Raw genomic sequence first — 18,900 nt, forward strand, 5'->3', positions numbered from 1 at the left:
TAGCATTTCACTTCAGTTAAAATGGCTTTTATCCAGAAGGCAGGCAATAATGAATGCTGGCAGGGATGTGAAGAAGAGAACCCTCATACACTGTGAGGTGACAGGCAAAGGAAATGTAACATACACATAATTGGAATCCCCAACAAAATATTGGAAAAATGGACAATAATAAATACTAAAAAAGAGTAAGTCAAGAATGTCTTCCACAGTCCTGTGCCTGCACACGTCATCCACAGGCCCAAGGGCTAGCCAGCCCTGCCTGCTGCCACCACCACTAGCACGGGGGGCATGAGGGTGCACCTGCTTAGCCCATCACTAGTATCATCAACACCCATGTGAGATGCCCAGGGGTTCAATGACCAGTCTGCAAAGGGCCTTCTGCCACCACAGCCAGTGCCTGTGCTGCCACCCAGGGTAATGAGGACTAGCTTACACAGCACTTCAGCCTCCAGCAAAGCATCACCACAGCCTCCAGAAACAGCCACAGCCTAAGCTACCGAGGAACTTGCAGATACCACTGACGTTGATTACAGCCACAGAAATCATACGGAGACTACATTACAGCACCCACTTAGAATTAAAGCCAAAGTACCCTACCCAACTGACACTATGGATACAATTATAGGAAAAGAAGTATTTCCCTAAGAAAGCTACTTCATAAAATTGGTAGAAGTGACTATTACAACAGATGCACAGTTATCAACCTAAGGACACAGGAAACATGAAAAAGCAAGGAAACATGACAGCTTCAAAGGAACACAATAATTCTCCAGCAGCAGACCCCAAAGAAAAGGAAATCTGTGAAATGCCTGAAAAGAATTTCAAAATAATAATCTTAAGTCTTAGCAAGATATACAGAAAGACAAAACAAAGAAATCAGGAAAACAATTGATGATCTGAATGAGAAATTCAACAAAGAAATACATTTCATAAAATGAACCAAACAGAAATCCTGCAACTGAAGAATTCAGTGAACCAAAAATACAACCAAGAGCTTCAATAATCTATTATATCAAGCAGAAGAAAGAATTTCTGAATTTGAAGACAGAGCAACGAGCACTTTTTGTTTGTTTTGTTTTGTTTTTGAGACAGAATCTTGCTCTGTCACCCAGGCTGCATGGCATGGTCACAGCTCACTGCCGCCTCAACCTACCAGGCTCAAGTGATCCTCCCATCTCAGCCTCCTGAGCAGCTGGGACTACAGGCGTGCCCCGCCACATGTGGCTAGTTTTTAAACTTTTTGTAGAGGTGGCATCTCACTATGTTGCCAAGGCTAGTCTCAAACCCCTGGGCTCAAGCAATCCTCCCATCTTGACCTCCCAAAGTGCTGCGATTACAGGCATGAGCCACCATGCCTGGCTGAAGACAAAGCTTTTGAAATAACCCAGTCAGACTGAAAAAAATAAAAAAACAGTGAAAAGATCAGGCGCAGTAGCTCACACCTGTAATCCCAGCACTTTGGGAGGCTGAGGTGGGCAGATCACCTGAGTTGGGGAGTTTGAGACCACCCTGACCAACATGGAGAAACCCAGACTCTACTAAAAATACAAAATTAGCGTGGTTGCACATGCCTGTAATCCCAGCTACTTGGGAGGCTGAGGCAGGATAATCACTTGAACCCGGGAGGCGGAGGTTGCAGTGAGCCAAGATCTCACCATTGCGCTCCAGCCTGGGCAACAAAAGCAAAACTCCATCTCAAAAAGAAATAACGGCCAGGCGCAGTGGCTCATGCCTATAATCTCAGCACTTTGGGAGGCCAAGGCAGGTGGATCACCTGAGGTCAGGAGTTCGAGACCAGCCTGACCAACATGAAGAAACCCCGTCTCTACTAAAAATACAAAATTAGTCGGGTGTGATGGCGCATGCCTGTAATTCCAGCTACTCAGGAGGCTGAGGCAGAAGAATCGCTTGAACCCAGGAGTTGGAGGTTGCGGTGAGCCGAGATCGTGCCATTGCACTCCAGCCTGGGCAATAAGAGTGAAACTCCGTCTCAAAAAACAAAAAAAAAAAAAGAAAAGAAAAGAAAAAGAAAAAACAAAAGAAAAAAAGAAAAATCCTATGTGACATATGGAACACCACCAAGTGAACAAATATTCAAATTTTAGGAATTCCAGAAAGAGAAGAGATGGGGAAAGGCATAGAAAATTTATTCAATGAACTAATAGCTGAAAATTTCTCGAGTCTTGGAAGAGATATAAACATTTAGGTAATTATTATGCCACTTTCTGGCTTCTGTTATACTAATGAGATGTCAACAATCTAATTGTCATTCCCTTGTAAATAATCTGGTTTTTTTTTCTTTAGGGCTATTTTTAAAGATTTTCTGTTTCCTTGATTTCTCCTCCTTTGGATGTGTTGGGCTTCCTGACTCTTTGAAGAATCTATCCAGTGTCTTTAAGGTATCTGAAAAATTCTCAGCCATTGTCTCTTTAAATATTGCCTCTCGTGTTATTTCTATTATTTCCTTCAAAAACTCTTTTACATGTATGTTAGGTTCTCTGTTTCCATCATCCATGGTTTTTCAACTGTTTTTAAGTGTTTTGTCTCTTTGTTTCTCTGGACTGCATTCTGATGTAATTTCTTTGGATCTGTTTTCCAGTTCGCTGTTTCTCTCTTCGTCTGTGTCTAAATCTGTTGTTCAGACATTGAATTTTATAGTAATTTGTTTCCTTTGTTCTTATTCTTGATTGTGAACTGTTCATTTGCTTTGTAAATATATTAGTTGGAATTATTTGAGTCTTTGACTTAATTTTCCCCAGAAAGATTTGTATTTCCTTCAACTTGTCACCTTGATGGGAGGGGGGAAGAGGTGTCTCCAGTATAGGACTATTTTTGTAAATAAATCAACTTAAAATTTGGACCACACAAAGTTAGACTGAATTTGGATCATCAACTTCATTGAGGTCTGCCTTGAGTTTATAAATTCTTGGGGTATTTTTTTCTCCTTCCTCAATGTTACTGCTGAACTGTATCTTGGCCTTTTGGCTAAGATCAAGGGGAGTATCTTTTCTTATCAGTTTAATGTTAGGGCTGAGACAGGAACATTTCCTGCATGTCTATGTACAATTGCATGAAATTTTTCATTTACCCTTTGAAGTTTCTGCTGTACAAAGGGTCCTCTTCTATTTTTCCCACCTTGGGAAGATCCTCAGGCTTATTTCCTCTCCTCTCAGCCCTCTATCATTGTCAGACTTGCTCAGTGTTTGCAGGGTTCTGTAGAAAACCTGGATTTGAAAGTTGGATTTGGCATGGCTTGTCTCCTGGGGTTCTTGATTTCCCTCTCTTTGTTCCTTGTGGTTTATTTGCTTTCATGAATGATCTGTGGTATGTTTTATAAGTTTCTTTGAATTCAGCTATTTACTTTATTCAGGAGGGTTGTTCAGGGCATCTTATCTGCAATAGTATAAGAATTATAATCCCCAAGGCTATTCTTCACTTTCTATGTCCTTTTGGTTTGGATCTGTCTTAACCTAGAAAACAGAGCCTGAGGCAAGGATATAAAGCACTGGGGCTTTATTTGGGAAGTGTAAACCCAGGACTGTGAGAGTGAGGTGCGAGAGATTGAGGCAAGGAAGGACCTCCCTGCAGTGATGCGATGTGAGTCTCAACTGTGCTGGCTGCTGTTTCATAAGGGGCTGAAGTGACCTGGCTCGGCAGATGCCTCTGGGTCAGCTGCATGGGAAGATGGCTCCAGGGAGTCCACAGGAGGGGAACGGAATGTATCTACTGGCTCTCTTCTGGCGGCTACTTTCCACTGGTCAAAGCTGTCCCCGCAGGGAATCAGGGGCCCTGGGTTGCATTCCCAGCCTCCTCAGCAGCTGCTCTGGGTACCACATCCCCATGCTGCAGAGTGGCATCTCATGAGGACACAGAAGTGGCAGGTGGAGCATGTGGCTGGTCTGCCTGGCTGCACTGAGTTGGTCGAGGCAGGTCAGCAGGAACCTGAGTGGCTGCTTGGCCCACACCACAGCAGAGCCAGGGAGACCAGCAGGCACATGAGATGTCTGCTGACACCGGGTCTAAGATGGCCCAGTTATGCACTGGCCCCTGTGCATTTCTGGGCCACGACACCTGCTGAATTGAGTTCTCAGTGTCATTACAAGTCACAGGTTTCTGGGTGATGTTAAGATATCACAAGGTGGACTGGCTGTGTTTCCAACCCGTTTTCTTCTAGCTCTGTACACCATCTCCATCCCCAGCGCTGGCCCTTGGCAGCTCAGGGTAAAGTCATGTGAAGCTCTGGGTGCAGGTCAAGGGCTAGTGGTGGAGGTAAGAGGCTCTGCTCCTATGGGGTGGGGGTGAGGGGCTCTGTGCCTATGGAGTGGGGGTCAGGGGGTGAGGGGCTCTGTGCCTATGGAGTGGGGGTCAGGGGGTGAGGGGCTCTGTGCCTATGGAGTGAGGGTCAGGGGGTGAGGGGCTCTGTGCCTATGGAGTGGGGGTCAGGGGGTGAGGGGCTCTGTGCCTGTGGGGTGGGGGTGAGGGGTGGGGGCTCTGTGCCTGTGGGGTGGGGGTGAGGGGTGGGGGGCTCTGTGCCTATGGGGTGGGGGTGAGGGGTGAGGGGCTCTGTGCCTATGGGGTGGGGGTGAGGGGTGGGGGGCTCTGTGCCTATGGGGTGGGGGTGAGGGGTGGGGGGCTCTGTGCCTATGGGGTGGGGGTGAGGGGTGGGGGGCTCTGTGCCTATGGGGTGGGGGTGAGGGGTGAGGGGCTCTGTGCCTATGGGGTGGGGGTGAGGGGTGGGGGGCTCTGTGCCTATGGGGTGGGGGTGAGGGGTGGGGGGCTCTGTGCCTATGGGGTGGGGGTGAGGGGTGAGGGGCTCTGTGCCTATGGGGTGGGGGTGAGGGGTGGGGGGCTCTGTGCCTATGGGGTGGGGGTGAGGGGTGGGGGCTCTGTGCCTATGGGGTGGGAGTGAAGGGCTCTGTGCCTAAGGGCTAGTGGTGGGGGTAAGAGGCTCTGCTCCTATGGGGTGGGGAGGCCCCGGGGGTGGATAAGTTCAGCTGTGGGGAGGCAGTGGGAGGCTGGTTTGGATAGCGGGTTCAGACTTGTTTCCAGGCAAGGGTATCAGAGCCCTGCTGGATTTCAACCCTCTGACACTGAGGTCAGTACCCCAAGTCCTTCCAGGGCAGAACCTCAAAACCCCCACAGGAGTGATACAAGGTATGGAACTGGGTTCCTGGACAGCCAGCCTTGTAGGTGTGCACAGACGTCCTCTTCATTGTGATGCTGTCACTAATACTGTAAAAGATTGGTCATTGTTCAGTAGGAGAAAAGAATTCTATGGCCAGATACACATGGCTGTCTGCACATGACAGTCATAATGCCCCCACTGGCTCTAAGAATTCCTGAAACAAGGGGCTCATCTGACCTGGTGTCATGTGTGACCATGGAGTCCATCTCCCACGGACGTGAGCTGAGGGAGCAGAAGCCAGATTGTGTGCCCTTCCCCACACGAAGAGCCTCAGGTCTTGGTAGAGCAGCATGACATTCTGGTGTGGCCATAAGAGGGTGTGGGAGGGGCAGACGGGGGAGAAAAATGGGGCAAGCAGCGCCTCCTCAGCCCCCCAACCCAATGACCCTTAACAGCCACCAGCACCCACAGGAGCAGGTGTTTTAGGACAGCCAGTCGAGAAGGCGAGGTAAACATCCTCTGTGTTAGCCTGGTGACAAGTTTGAGCTTATGGGACATTAACTCACAAAGCAAAGTAACTGCAGCACGCTGTGAACCCTCCCTGAATTAATGGCAGGGGAATCTGCTTCAAGCAGAAATGGGTTGTCTACAGAAACTTTGGATGTGCAGTTGAGTCTGAATCCTCCCCATTAATGGTGAGGGTAATGGGGTGGAGAGGACAGCCTCAGCCGGCCCCAGCTGACTTCTCTCCACTGTGGAAGTTAATTCTGTGATGCTGTGGGGCCTGACAGCGTTTTTTGCCTTCCTGCTTTTTTTAAGGCAGACATTGCCAATTCACCTTTCCGGAGTTGTCTTCTGTTCCGCGTGGGGAGAAGATGATCGAGGGGGCTGCTGGGAGCATAGGGGAGGCACCTTGTGCCCACACACATCTGCGGATGAACTCTTGGGGTCATGCGGAGTGAGTCCTAACTGTGTACGGCTTTAGAGGGCGTCTCCAACTCAACCAACCGCTCAGTGCTCAGGGCAGTCTTATCTCATGGATACATCATGATAGATGCCAATGGCAATGTAATCATCAGAAAGTATTCTTTAAATTTCTTGAAGCAGGCAACCAAAAATATTAAAGATAAGCCTAAATATAAGGCAGCCCTCTGTAACCCACCCACATGACACTGGTGTAGGTTTGCACATGCCTTGCATTCCATGGAGTCATCGAATGGTTATACAAGTGTTATCTGTGGCCGGGCGCGGTGGCTCACACTTGTAATTCCAGCACTTTGGGAGGCCGAGGCAGGTGGATCACCTGAGGTCAGGAGTTCGAGACCAGCCTGACCAACATGGAGAAACCCCGTCTCTACTAAAAATACAAAATTAGCCAGGCATGGTGGTGCATGCCTGTAATTCCAGCTACTCAGGAGGCTGAGGCAGGAGAAATGCTTGAACCCGGGAGGCGGAGGTTGCAGTGAGCCGAGATCGTGCCATTGCACTCCAGCCTGGGCAACAAGAGCAAAACTCCATCTCAAAAAAAAAAAAAAAAAGTGTTATTTGTGTTATTTTAATGTTCTCCCTTTCACTTCAAGTCAGATACCTTTCTACATGCCTAACTTTATTATACTTTTCAATACTGCCTAGTTGTATATTTAGGAGAGGTACAGTAATTTACTAAAACATCTCCATTATTGCACATTTAGTCAAATAGTTGTTTTTTCGTTTAAGTGATGTCATAATGAACATCTCCATGGCGGTTTTGTTTCAGGTGAGATTCTTGTTCTTAAGCTGCATCCCCAGGAGTAGGATTACTGGGTCAAAGCACAGGCACATCTTTATGACTTTTGCTCTGTGTTACCAAAATTCACAAAAATGTTTAAAGGATTGTTTGCAAAAAGGTTGTGTTCAAGGTGGTTCAAGAGAATCAGGAGTTTCAGGCCGTCCAGAATTTTGTAAACCAAAACCACACCCCTAATGCAAACAAGTTATGGATCTTATAGAAGAAAGAAAGAAAATCTGTGTGACGCTGAGCAGAAAACATCACTCATCAGCCCGATACTTATTTTTGCCATAGCTGACTTGTTTAAAAAGCTGTAATTTCAGAAGATGTGTTATTTTTAGTAATAATACTCAGCAGCTGACATCTACTGAACTCTTAATGTTCCTGGCACCATAGTAAGCATTTAACATGAATTTTTCACACATAATCTGTATGACAACCCACGGAACAGCCCTATTTTATTTTACAGCTTTGGAAACTGGGGTTAGAGAAGCAAGTAGCCCCAAATCACACAGGGGCATAGGGCTGAGCGTGGATTCACGTCGGCTGGGCTAAAGCCAGAGCCGGTGCTTTGGCTTTATCCAATTGTGTTAGGACTCTGTGCTACTGATCAATGAGCTATTGATGAATATCAGAAAATCGATTGATTAAGGACACCTGACAGTCAGGTCTTAGGAGTCACTTTTCCTCTTGGTACAGATGAACACCTACAACAGAGAGGACAAAGCTGTCCTGCAGTGCCGGGCTTACCTGCGCCACCGCCTGCAGCCTTTGCTTCCTGACTCAGCCTAACTCCCAATGTCAGAATAAATGCAGGAGAGGGCAGTTTGGTGATAAAAGGAGAGGAACTATACTTGGAAATGATATTTTTCTGCATATTTAGAACCAAAAACCCCACTGGTTCATTGATCTCTGTGAGTAAAGGGTTAATAAAGCTCCCTTTCTGGAATTGAATCTGACCTCTGCTCACCTCCAGCTCTGGTCCCTCGGGAAATCTGAGAGGGAGGGCCACCAGCTCTGTTCCTAGGTGTGGGCAGCAGAATTCCAGCCTCGGCAAATGCCGTCCCAGAAGTGAGGTCGCCCGTGAAAATGCTGCGTTGCTTGGCAAGAGGGACCTGTGCCAATGTCATTAAGATTCCTAATCAGCTGACCTTAAAGTAGATGAGCCTGGATCCTCTGGGCGATGTGAGTCCCTGACAGCAGGAGAGGGGGCAGGAGGGGAAGGCGGGGACTCGAAGCATGAGGGAGACTGGCTGCTGCTGCTGCTGGCATAGAAGGAGCTGGCTTCTGCCAACAACCTGAGGGAGCCCAGTCGCTGCTGCCTCCCCAGCACCCTCAGGCAAGACCTCAGGCTGGGCATCGCCTTGCCTTTGGCCTGGTGAGGCTCCAAGCAGAGAACCCAGTCATCACCCTCAGAAACTTGTTTCAGTCCTTTCGGTTTGTAACAATCCAAGCACCACCCCCAGAGTTACATGATAACTTTCATTGTCTCCTTCACTGTGGAGGCCATGAGGAGCCCCTGCCTGAAAAATCCTCAAGTCCCCATGCTGCGTTGAACCGTACAGTCCGCAGTAGGGCAGGACCTGCCCGCCTGTTCGTCGCCCCTGGCGGTGGCTGTGCGGTGAGCCTCCCGTAAGCAGCACATAACTCAGCTTCAAAAACCCAATCTCATAATTGTGCCTTTGATCAGAAGTTGTATCTATTTAGATTTATTGTGATTTCTGATACATTTGGATTGTTTATACCTCTCTATATTGTGTTTTCTAATTTATCCTTTTGTTGTTTTTTTCTCCTTTCTTACCCCTTCTTTTGGTTGATTCATTCTTTCTGCTTATCCCACTTTCACTCCTTCACACTACTTTGAGAATTATATTCTCTATTCCTGTTGTTTTGGTGGGGAATCTCAAAACTTTAATCTACTGTTTATCTTAGAGTCTAAAGTGGCAGGAGCAATGCTGCACGCCTGTAATCCTAGCACCTTGGGCGGCTGAGGTGAGGGGATCACTTGAAGCCAGCACTTCGAGACCAGCCTGGGCAACATAGTGAGACCCTGTCTCTACAAAATATGGAGGGGGAAAAAAAAACCTAGCTGAGTGTGGTGGCATGTACCCGTAGTCCTAGCTACTCAGGAGGCTGAGGTGGGAGGATTGCTTGGGCCCAGGAATTCCAGGCTATGGTGAGCTACGATCATGCCACTGCACTGCAGCCTGGGCAACAGAGCGAGACCCCATCTCTTAAAAAAAAAAGTCTAAGGCTATTCAGTGTCTTCAGTCTCTTTTCATTCTTCTCAAACATCCAGAGTTTCTGAAACTCAGGTAGTTTGCCGTACCTTGTTTTTCTCACCCCAGCAAGCAGGGATATTGCTGTTACTGGTGTTAGGATTATTAACACAGTGAGTTTAACTTTATTCATGTTTATGGTTCCCTTGCTTCAGTATCTCTTTTTGTGTCTTCAACTTTCCTTCTGGGATTATTTTTCATCTTCAAAGGTCCTTTGCTGAGATGTGTTTATGGTAAACTGTGTTGGTTTTTCTTTGTCTGGAAGTAATCTGTATTTTCTTCTTATTTTTGAAAGATAGTTTTGCAGATAACAGAAGTCTAGATTGAGAGTATTTTCCCCAAGTGCTTTGAGATATTACTGGCGCCTCCCGGCACCCAGTGTGGTAAGGAAGCTGGCTCTGAGCCTTGTTGCTGCTCTTTTATGGGTCATCTGCCTTTTCTCTCCTGGGACTCAGCATCCTCTGTCTTTGTTTTCTGCAGGTTCACCATCGCTCTCCAAATGTGGGTTTCTTTTGATTTAGCCTGTTGGGATTCACTGGGCCTTCTGAATGTGAGGATTTATGTCTGGAAAATCCTCACCTGACATCTCCTTGAATGTGACCTCTCCTGCACGCTTTATTGTCTCTTTCTAGAATATTCTTTACATAAAGATGAAGCCTGTACATTCTCTCTTCTGTGTCCTTTCATATTTCTTTGATTTTCTATCTCTTTACTTTCTTCGCTGCATTCTATGTAACATTATCAGATTTATCATTTGATTCATGAATTATCTTTTAAGTGTGTCGAATTTGCTATTCATGTTTCTAATTTCAGTGATATTTTAATTTCTAATTGTATTTCATTTTTGATAACATCTTGTTCCTTTGTCACACTTCATACCCTCTCTTATTTCTGTAAATATGTTAGCCGTCATTACTGTATATTCTGCCTTGGATTATTCCACTATTTGCATTGTGATGAGTCTGATTGTACATTTGGTTGTTTCTGCTGACTTGCCCATGGTGGCCGGCTTCCTGGTGCGTGTGGTGCCTCTGTGTTGTGAAATCACATTTGCATGCGTGGGACTCTCAGGCATCCGAGGGTGGATCCCCGCAGAGGCTTTGTGCTTGCCTTTGCCAGGACCCGAGCAGCCCACTTGGAAGTACATTTTGTGGGTGTGGATGCTTTAAACCTTGAACCCACTTGAGGATGGCCGGTGGTAGAAATTCTCGAGACTTTTTCTCTTATTTGCTCCTCTTTTCAGAGCTGAGGCTCACGCAGCAAGCGTCCCTGCCACTTCCCCGTGACTGGCGGGTTTCCCTGGCTCACTCTTGACGGCCCCTCTTTTGGGCTCCTGGCTTCCTGCAGGGCTCTGCTCTGGGTTCCTGCCTCACACAGGCCCCAGGCTTCATCTCTGTGCTTGCCTGGGGCTCATTAATGTTCCGGATCCTGGACAGCAGGGATCAACAGGACCTGGACAGACGGTGCTGTGCCCAGCTGGACTCACGCTTCTCCATGGCCTCAGGCCTTTTGGGATTCAAGTTACCTTCTCCCCAAAAAGATTTTCAAATGTGATGTTATTGGGCATTTTCGGGTTTTAGAGGCTGTCTGTTGGGAGGCCTCCTCCCCCATCTCTTCTGCTGTATTCTGGAAGGGGTGTTCCTGGCCCACCTCCTCAGGATTAGAGAACTGCATTGCGGCCAGCATTTGAAGGACTCGACACAGTGGCCCGGCCTTCCTGTTCATCTTCTCTCTCTGCTCTCCAGCCTCTGCTGGGCCTGTGCACTGCGGTGGGTCTCCTGCCTGCTCCCTGCATGCAGAACGTCACTTGTTCTACAGCTTTCCCTGATGTGGTCTCACTGTCCCTGTCCCGGTGGCCACTTATGTGCCTGTTTATTCATCCTCCATGTTCCCTGAGGAGACGGGCCTGGGAGGGCAGCGGCAGGCCCCACTCACACTCAGACCCCAAGCCTGGGCCCACTGCTGGCCACGTGGTGGCTCAGGAGACCGTGGCATCTGCCTCCTGGTGCAGGTGGCATGTGCCCGTTCTCCTGAGGGGCATTCTCTGCAGACCAGCTCACATGCTGTAGCATTGCGGCCTTTCTCAGGAGTCAGCAAGCATGTGTGTTCGTGCAAGCCTTTCTAGAAAGTGACGGGTGGGGACGTGTTGGCAGTGGGGGGAGGGGAGGGACTGATAGCCTTGCAGCCTCTTGCGGGCCCAGGGCTGTCCACTCTCCGTACCACTCACATGGCCACCCTGAGTGCAGTGAACCCGGGCCCGTGAAGCTGCTCTGGTGTGTCCTGAAAAGGCCTTTCCATAGGAGCGAGAGGCTCCATGTGTGACAGGCCAGAGCTGATGTGGCCGTGACGACTGATGGGTCTGGAACGCATGGTCCCGCAGAGAGGCACGGCTCCACGGCGCCCCCAAAATGTGAGCCCCTCCATTCACTCCTGTCGTTCCCACTTGTCGGGGCCGGGTCACTGAACTCCCAGGCCCGCTTGGGCTGCCCCCCACTCCCTGAAGACTCCGTGGCAGAGGGCTGGAGTGCAGGGAGGAGATGGCCCCAGCAGTGGGGGGTCTGGAAACATCTCCCTTCATCATCTTTGGGGTCCCCTCTGGACCCGCCGTGGCCTCCCTCACACTCCTCCGTGCGGGTCCAGGCTCTGCCTCACACGTGCCTTGCTTGCCACACTGGGGGCTGGGAGGCTGGGTGGGCTGGGGGTCTGCCCTCCGCCTTGAGGAGCAGGACAGCGAATCCAGCCTAAACTGACTCAGCCCTGCCCTGGCCTCTTCTTGAGGTGGAAGCGGTGTGTGCAATGGGAGGGGTGTCAGGGCAGAACTGTGTCCCCCAAAATTCATATGTTGAAGCTCTAACCCCTAGAACCTCAGAATGTGACTTAGGTCTTAAAAGGAAATAGGGGCTTAAAAATGGGGATTGAGTTAAAATGGAGGCCATAAGTCATTAAATTGTACACCTTCAATACGTAACCTTGCAGTGCCCCAAATACCTTAATAGATAAATGTTTAAGGCAAAGGACATCAGCAGGGTGGCTGGGACCCAGTCTGCCTGGTGTCCCTGTAAGAGGAGGGGATGAGGATATAGACTCACGCAGAGGGATGGCCCCGTGAGGACACAGGGAGGAGACAGCGTCTGTGAGTCCAGGAGCATCTCAGGAAGCAGCCCTGCCCCTCCTTGACCTCGGAGCCAGCCTCCAGGAGAATCCCTCCGTGTTGGTGCTGAAGCCCCCAGGCTGTGGTGTTTTCTCACAGCCGCCCTGAGTGACTCACAGCAGTTTGTCCCTGATGACTCTGTGCTCTCCTGGGGCCATGTCTTGGTTCTATGGCTGAGCACCCCTGTTCCCTGCCCTTCCAGGCTCCTGCTCTGACAGCTGGGTGCCTGTGCTGATCTCCTGGCTGGGGCCGGAGACTCGCAGAGAGGAAGTGGGTATTCCTGCCAGGAGCAGGGCGTGCACTTCTGAAAACAGGAGGGTGATCGGTGCAGGGGGAGCCTGGCTTCATGTGCTGCTGGAAGTGGATCTGGGGATGAGTGACTCGGCTTGAATCCCTCAGGAGGTGTGGGGCGCCAAGGTCCCGAGCAGTTCCTGCTTCTCGTTTTTATAACCCGAGGTGTCCCAATTAGCTGCTGCTTCAGAACAAATCACCCTCAAACTTAATGGCATAAACAACCACTCATTTAATTGTCTTCCACAGTCCTCTGGGTCAAGGTTCCAGGCAGTCTGGGCTCAGGGCTCTACTTGCAAAATGCACTTTATGGGCCCAGCTTCTCCCTGCCGTGGTGGGGGCCCAAGAAGCATCCCCAGTCTGGTGGAGTCCCCGGTCTGGATAAGCCCCCAGTCTGGTGGCGTCCCCGGTCTGGGTGAGCCCCCGGTCTGGATGAGCCCCCGGTCTGGTGGAGCCCCCGGTCTGGATGAGCCCCCGGTCTGGTGGAGCCCCCGGTCTGGATGAGCCCCCGGTCTGGTGGAGCCCCCGGTCTGGATGAGCCCCCGGTCTGGATGAGCCCCCGGTCTGGTGGAGCCCCCGGTCTGGATGAGCCCCCGGTCTGGTGGAGCCCCCCAGTCTGGATGAGCCCCCGGTCTGGATGAGCCCCCGGTCTGGATGAATGAGCCTCCGGTCTGGATGAGCCTCCGGTCTGGTGGAGCCCCCGGTCTGGATGAGCCCCCGGTCTGGATGAGCCTCCGGTCTGGTGGAGCCCCCCAGTCTGGATGAGTCTCTGGTCTGATGGAGCCCCCAGTCTGGTGGCGTCCCCAGTCTGGTGGAGCCCCCCGGTCTGGATGAGCCTCCGGTCTGGTGGAGCCCCCGGTCTGGATGAGCCCCCGGTCTGGTGGAGCCCCTGGTCTGGATGAGCCTCCGGTCTGGTGGAGCCCCCGGTCTGGATGAGCCCCCGGTCTGGATGAGCCCCCAGTCTGGTGGAGCCCCCCGGTCTGGATGAACCCGTGGTCTGGTGGAGCCCCTGGTCTGGATGAGCCTCCGGTCTGGTGGAGCCCCCCGGTCTGGGTGAGCCTCCGGTCTGGTGGAGCCCCTGGTCTGGTGGAGCCCCCCGGTCTGGATGAGCCCCCGGTCTGGATGAGCCCCCGGTCTGGTGGAGCCCCCGGTCTGGATGAGCCCCCGGTCTGGTGGAGCCCCCCAGTCTGGATGAGCCCCCCGGTCTGGATGAGCCCCCGGTCTGGATGAGCCCCCGGTCTGGATGAGCCTCTGGTCTGGATGAGCCTCCGGTCTGGTGGAGCCCCCGGTCTGGATGAGCCCCCGGTCTGGATGAGCCTCCAGTCTGGTGGAGCCCCCCGGTCTGGATGAGTCTGTGGTCTGATGGAGCCCCCAGTCTGGTGGCGTCCCCAGTCTGGTGGAGCCCCCCGGTCTGGATGAGCCTCCAGTCTGGTGGAGCCCCCGGTCTGGATGAGCCCCCGGTCTGGATGAGCCCCCGGTCTGGATGAGCCCTCAGTCTGGTGGAGCCCCTGGTCTGGATGAGCCTCCGGTCTGGTGGAGCCCCCGGTCTGGATGAGCCCCCGGTCTGGATGAGCCCCCAGTCTGGTGGAGCCCCCGGTCTGGATGAGCCCCCGGTCTGGATGAGCCCGTGGTCTGGTGGAGCCCCTGGTCTGGATGAGCCTCCGGTCTGGTGGAGCCCCCCGGTCTGGGTGAGCCTCCGGTCTGGATGAGCCCGTGGTCTGGTGGAGCCCCTGGTCTGGATGAGCCTCCGGTCTGGTGGAGCCCCCCGGTCTGGGTGAGCCTCCGGTCTGGATGAGCCCCCGGTCTGGATGAGCCCGTGGTCTGGTGGAGCCCCTGGTCTGGATGAGCCTCCGGTCTGGTGGAGCCCCCCGGTCTGGGTGAGCCTCCGGTCTGGTGGAGCCCCCCGGTCTGGATGAGCCTCTGGTCTGGTGGAGCCCCCGGTCTGGATGAGCCCCCGGTCTGGATGAGCCCCCGGTATGGTGGAGCCCCCGGTCTGGATGAGCCCGTGGTCTGGTGGAGCCCCTGGTCTGGATGAGCCCCCAGTCTGGTGGAGCCCCCGGTCTGGATGAGCCCCCGGTCTGGATGAGCCCGTGGTCTGGTGGAGCCCCTGGTCTGGATGAGCCTCCGGTCTGGTGGAGCCCCCCGGTCTGGGTGAGCCTCCGGTCTGGATGAGCCCGTGGTCTGGTGGAGCCCCTGGTCTGGATGAGCCTCCGGTCTGGTGGAGCCCCTAGGTCTGGGTGAGCCTCCGGTCTGGTGGAGCCCCTGGTCTGGATGAGCCCCCGGTCTGGATGAGCCCCCGGTCTGGATGAGCCCCTGGTCTGGTAGAGAACGTTGAGGTGAGTGCTCGAGGGGTTGCTCGCTGCTGCTGGGCCCCACGGTGCCCACCTGGCCCCCAGGACCCCAACCCCACACAGCCCTTTGTTAGCCTCCCCACCCCACGCACCTTCCTCCCTCCCCAGAACATCTGGTGAAGATTTATTGTAACCTCCTGGGCCCACAGTCCTTGGGGCTGCTGCGGTCCGAGTGTCGGCGTCCCCCAGAATTCACGTGTTGAAATCTTACACCCCAGTGAGCTGGTGTTAGGCCTTTAGGTGAGTGATGAGGCGCGAGGCTGGAGCCCATGAATGCGATTCCCAGGGCTCAGCACAGCCTCGTGCCTGAGAAAGCGGACGCAGCCGGGGAGTTGAGAGACGGCGCCAACACGATGTGAGCGGGAGGCCAAGCATAGAGACGAAGTTTAGTTTCATTAAATGTCTTTCTCTTTGGCCGCGTTGCGGGAAAAATTGCTGCTGCTCATGAGTAGAAACACAAAGCAGACAGAGGAAGTCAATGGCCGAGGGAACTCAGGGAAGGGTGAACAGAGGCAGGCAGGCAGGTAGGAGGGCCAGGGAGGAGCCTGGCGGCCCGGAGCTAGGGGACAGGCAGGGCCACCTTGTGAAAGCAGAGGGAGCCTGGGGGCTTGGGTGGGTCGGCCCTTTGTAGTGCTGCCTGTGTTCTTCCCTGAGTGCAGGAGAGAAAGGGAGAGACAGAGAGAGGGAGAAAGAAAGGGAGAGATGGGGGAGAAACACAGAGACAGGGAGACACAGAGGGAGAGACATAGAGGGAGAGACAGAGAAACATGGGGAGAGAGAGGGACAGAGAAGGAGTGATGGGGAGAGAGGGAGAGACAGAGAGACTCAAAGAGACAGTGACTGAGGGGAGAGGCACAGAGACGGAGCAGAAGGGGGAAACAGAGACAGAAAGAGACACGGAAGAGGGTCCTGGGCGGGGCCAGGAGCTCTGGTTTTGGGGGCAATAGGACTCAGTACCCGAGGGGATGTGCTCGGCGTTTGGGTGGATGGGGGACGGGTGAGAATGGGGGAGGCTGTTTCCTCAGTTTGGAGGCTCCATTGACTGTAGGAGACACAGTAGCAGAGAGAGTGAGATGAAAACTAAATCCGTCTCGGAAGGAGACAGGGCGGAAGACGTGGCTTTTGTCCCGAAGTTTCCAAAATTCCATGCACTGCACAAGTGTATTTGGGGCAGGGTGTGAACGGGCTTCCAGGATCCCCCACCTGATGGAGCCGAAGGTGCGGCATCACCTGCTTCAGGAGAGCAGCTGCAACCATAGCCGGCCAGGGCCCCGCCTCCCAGCCCAGCTCTCCTGCCTGCCTGGGTGGTAACTCCACCCACAGGTGGCAGCCGTGGCCACGTGTCTCTGGGCCACGTGATTGTGTGGGGTCAGGCGTGACTCCTGCTGGCCTCTTCCACCTGCCAGGCTTGGGGGTGGGAGTGGGAGGACGTGGCTGTTGCTGTGGGGGCATCCCTCTTGTCACCGTGGCAGAGGAGCCTGGAGGAGATCCCAGCAGTGCCCCCCCGCCACACACCCGGAGCGGATCCCAGCAGTGCCCCCCACACACACCCGGAGCCGATCCCAGCAGTGCCCCCCACACACACCCGGAGCCGATCCCAGCAGTGCCCCCCACACACACCCGGAGCGGATCCCAGCAGTGCCCCCCACACACACCCGGAGCCGATCCCAGCAGTGCCCCCCACACACACCCGGAGCGGATCCCAGCAGTGCCCCCCACACACACCCGGAGCCGATCCCAGCAGTGCCCCCCACACACACCCGGAGCCGATCCCAGCAGTGCCCCCCACACACACCCGGAGCCGATCCCAGCAGTGCCCCCCACACACACCCGGAGCGGATCCCAGCAGTGCCCCCCACACACACCCGGAGCCGATCCCAGCAGTGCCCCCCACACACACCTGGAGCCGATCCCAGCAGTGCCCCCCACACACCCGGAGCCAATCCCAGCAGTGCCCCCCACACACACCCGGAGCCGATCCCAGCAGTGCCGCCTGTGTCCCTGGATCCAGCCGTGCCTGAGGCCACCTCACCCACTGCCTTTTGAGTGGTGGAAGTTGTGCTCTTGAACTTCAAAGCCAGCTTGGGTCAGGCTTTTGTTCTCTTGCGGCTGAAAACGTGCTGGGGTGGTTGTGGGTGGGTGGCAGGTGCCTCAGGAGGTGGCACAGCTTCGTGGGCAGGGCCCAGAGGTGCTGACCCGGGAGGCCTCCTGGTGCCACGGGGAGAGCCATGTTGAGGGGTCTGGCACGGATGGTGGGAAGCACCAAGTAAGTGGCCCTGACTCCAAGAGAACGGGGGAGTCCAGGGCTGCAGGACGGAAGGGCCCAGTGCTGCCTGTGGCGGCCGGGGCAGTTCTGGCGCCTCACGGGAGGGGCAGCCGTGGAAGCCCCATGAGCTTCCTAGGTACCAGGCCCTCTCTCGGCAGGACGAATCTCACGTGGTCCTTGCTGCCTGGATGGAGGGGAGTGACTAAAGATGGCAGGGACAGAGGTGTGGCAGGTCCTGTCTGCAGGGTGCCGCCCCGAGGTGGAGCAGGGGGCCTGGCAGTCCCACCAGGCTCAGAGCCTCCCCTCACCCTGCGCTTGGCTGGGGACATCAGAGCCTGTGGTGAGGGCACCTGTAATTCTTGATGGGGGCTCTGCTGGGTCAGGGGCTGCTTAGGCCTGGATGCCCTGATTGTGCCCATCCCCCTCTCCCTCCACACTGTCCCCTGCTCCCGAGGGGCTCCCTGCAGCCCTGACTCTGGCTGGCAGGGGAGGAGTCTGTGGTCGGTGGCGCACAGCAGGTGCGCAGCTGCTGCCCAGAGCTGCCCCCGGGCTCGGGAACTGAAGGAAGGGCTGTGGAGCCTGAAGCCTGGGCCTGGCCTGTGCTGCGGCCGCACCGCTGGGTGATGCAGGAGCCACTCCACCTCCCTGGCACCCCAGCCTCATCCGGCAGCCTGGGAGCGTGGGCCTCCTGCCCCTCCAGGGAGGCCCTGGCCGTGTCCTCATGGGGCCCCTCCAGGTCCTTGTGGCTCCAGGTCGGGACAGTGGCTGTGAGATCTGACCCTCCCGTTCCCCCTCCACCAAGTAGGAGAAACCCTGGAGCATGAGCCCTCGTCCTTCACCGTCCCAGGGACAGGGGGACCCCCAGATGCTGCACGGCTGACAGGCCAACGTGGCAGAAGCTCCAGCTTCACAGGAAGCCAGTGACCATGAGAGTCTGTAGCTGTAACGAAGCCACAGAGCTGTGGCTTTCTTTCCCCTTCAGCTCTAGGAAAGGTTATCTGCCCTGCACAGATCTCCGGAGGCCTGGCTGGGCTCTGAGAGCATCAGACTGATTATCGTAAGAAAATAATCTCTGCAGACACATTTCTCGCTAGAAGCAGGGGACAAAGCCCAGCTTCAAAGACAATTCCACACACGCCCTCCCTGCCCTGCACAGCTGCCTGCCGGGTGGGAGCAGAGCCCTTGCAGCCGGGCTCAGGGGCCTGGGCAGGGACAGCTGAGACAGGAGCCTCAAAGCGACACCACCCCGACATGAAGCTACAGTTGAGGAGACACAGCTGCCCCCATTCCCGGGCCTCATCTCCACAGTGAGACGCTGGACTCTTTCCCTGACCCACCGTCTCTTAGAACCTCCCCTCCATCCGGAGCAGTTCGGCAGCCCCAGGGCAGCCAGGGGAACCCTGCCGAGTGCCTCTGGGCCGCCACAGACCGCAGAGCCCGCGGGAGCCTTGCTCACACAGCCTCATGTCCACTGTGGTCTTGGGGGAAAGCCCTGTCCTGGGACAGGGGAGCCGTGGGTCCTGGCCCTGGACCGCCATCTGGGGACCACGTTCTCACGCCTGCAAAGCTCCCTGCCCCACCCCCATGTGCCGGCTGGTGTTGACAGCTTTGTAGAGTGGGAACCTGCCTCCGAGCCCCAGCCTGCAGCCACAGGGCAGGTTATAGACCA

General features: G+C 54.3%; 1 long non-coding RNA gene and 1 other non-coding gene across 2 annotated transcripts; both read left to right on the forward strand.

The window, feature by feature from the left end:
* The first annotated feature begins 2,965 nt into the window (after positions 1–2,965).
* Positions 2,966–3,151, forward strand: LOC112206665 (U2 spliceosomal RNA). Its single transcript, XR_002941102.1, has one exon. It is a non-coding gene; the product is annotated as a U2 spliceosomal RNA (small nuclear RNA).
* A 2,146-nt stretch (positions 3,152–5,297) lies between these two features.
* Positions 5,298–7,852, forward strand: LOC112206637 (uncharacterized). The gene is made up of 3 exons (XR_010154415.1): positions 5,298–5,459; positions 5,945–6,083; positions 7,593–7,852. It is a non-coding gene; the product is annotated as an uncharacterized LOC112206637 (long non-coding RNA).
* Positions 7,853–18,900: the final 11,048 nt, after the last annotated feature.

Source organism: Pan troglodytes, chromosome 22 (assembly GCF_028858775.2).
Source record: "Pan troglodytes isolate AG18354 chromosome 22, NHGRI_mPanTro3-v2.0_pri, whole genome shotgun sequence".
Taxonomy (NCBI): domain Eukaryota; kingdom Metazoa; phylum Chordata; class Mammalia; order Primates; family Hominidae; genus Pan; species Pan troglodytes.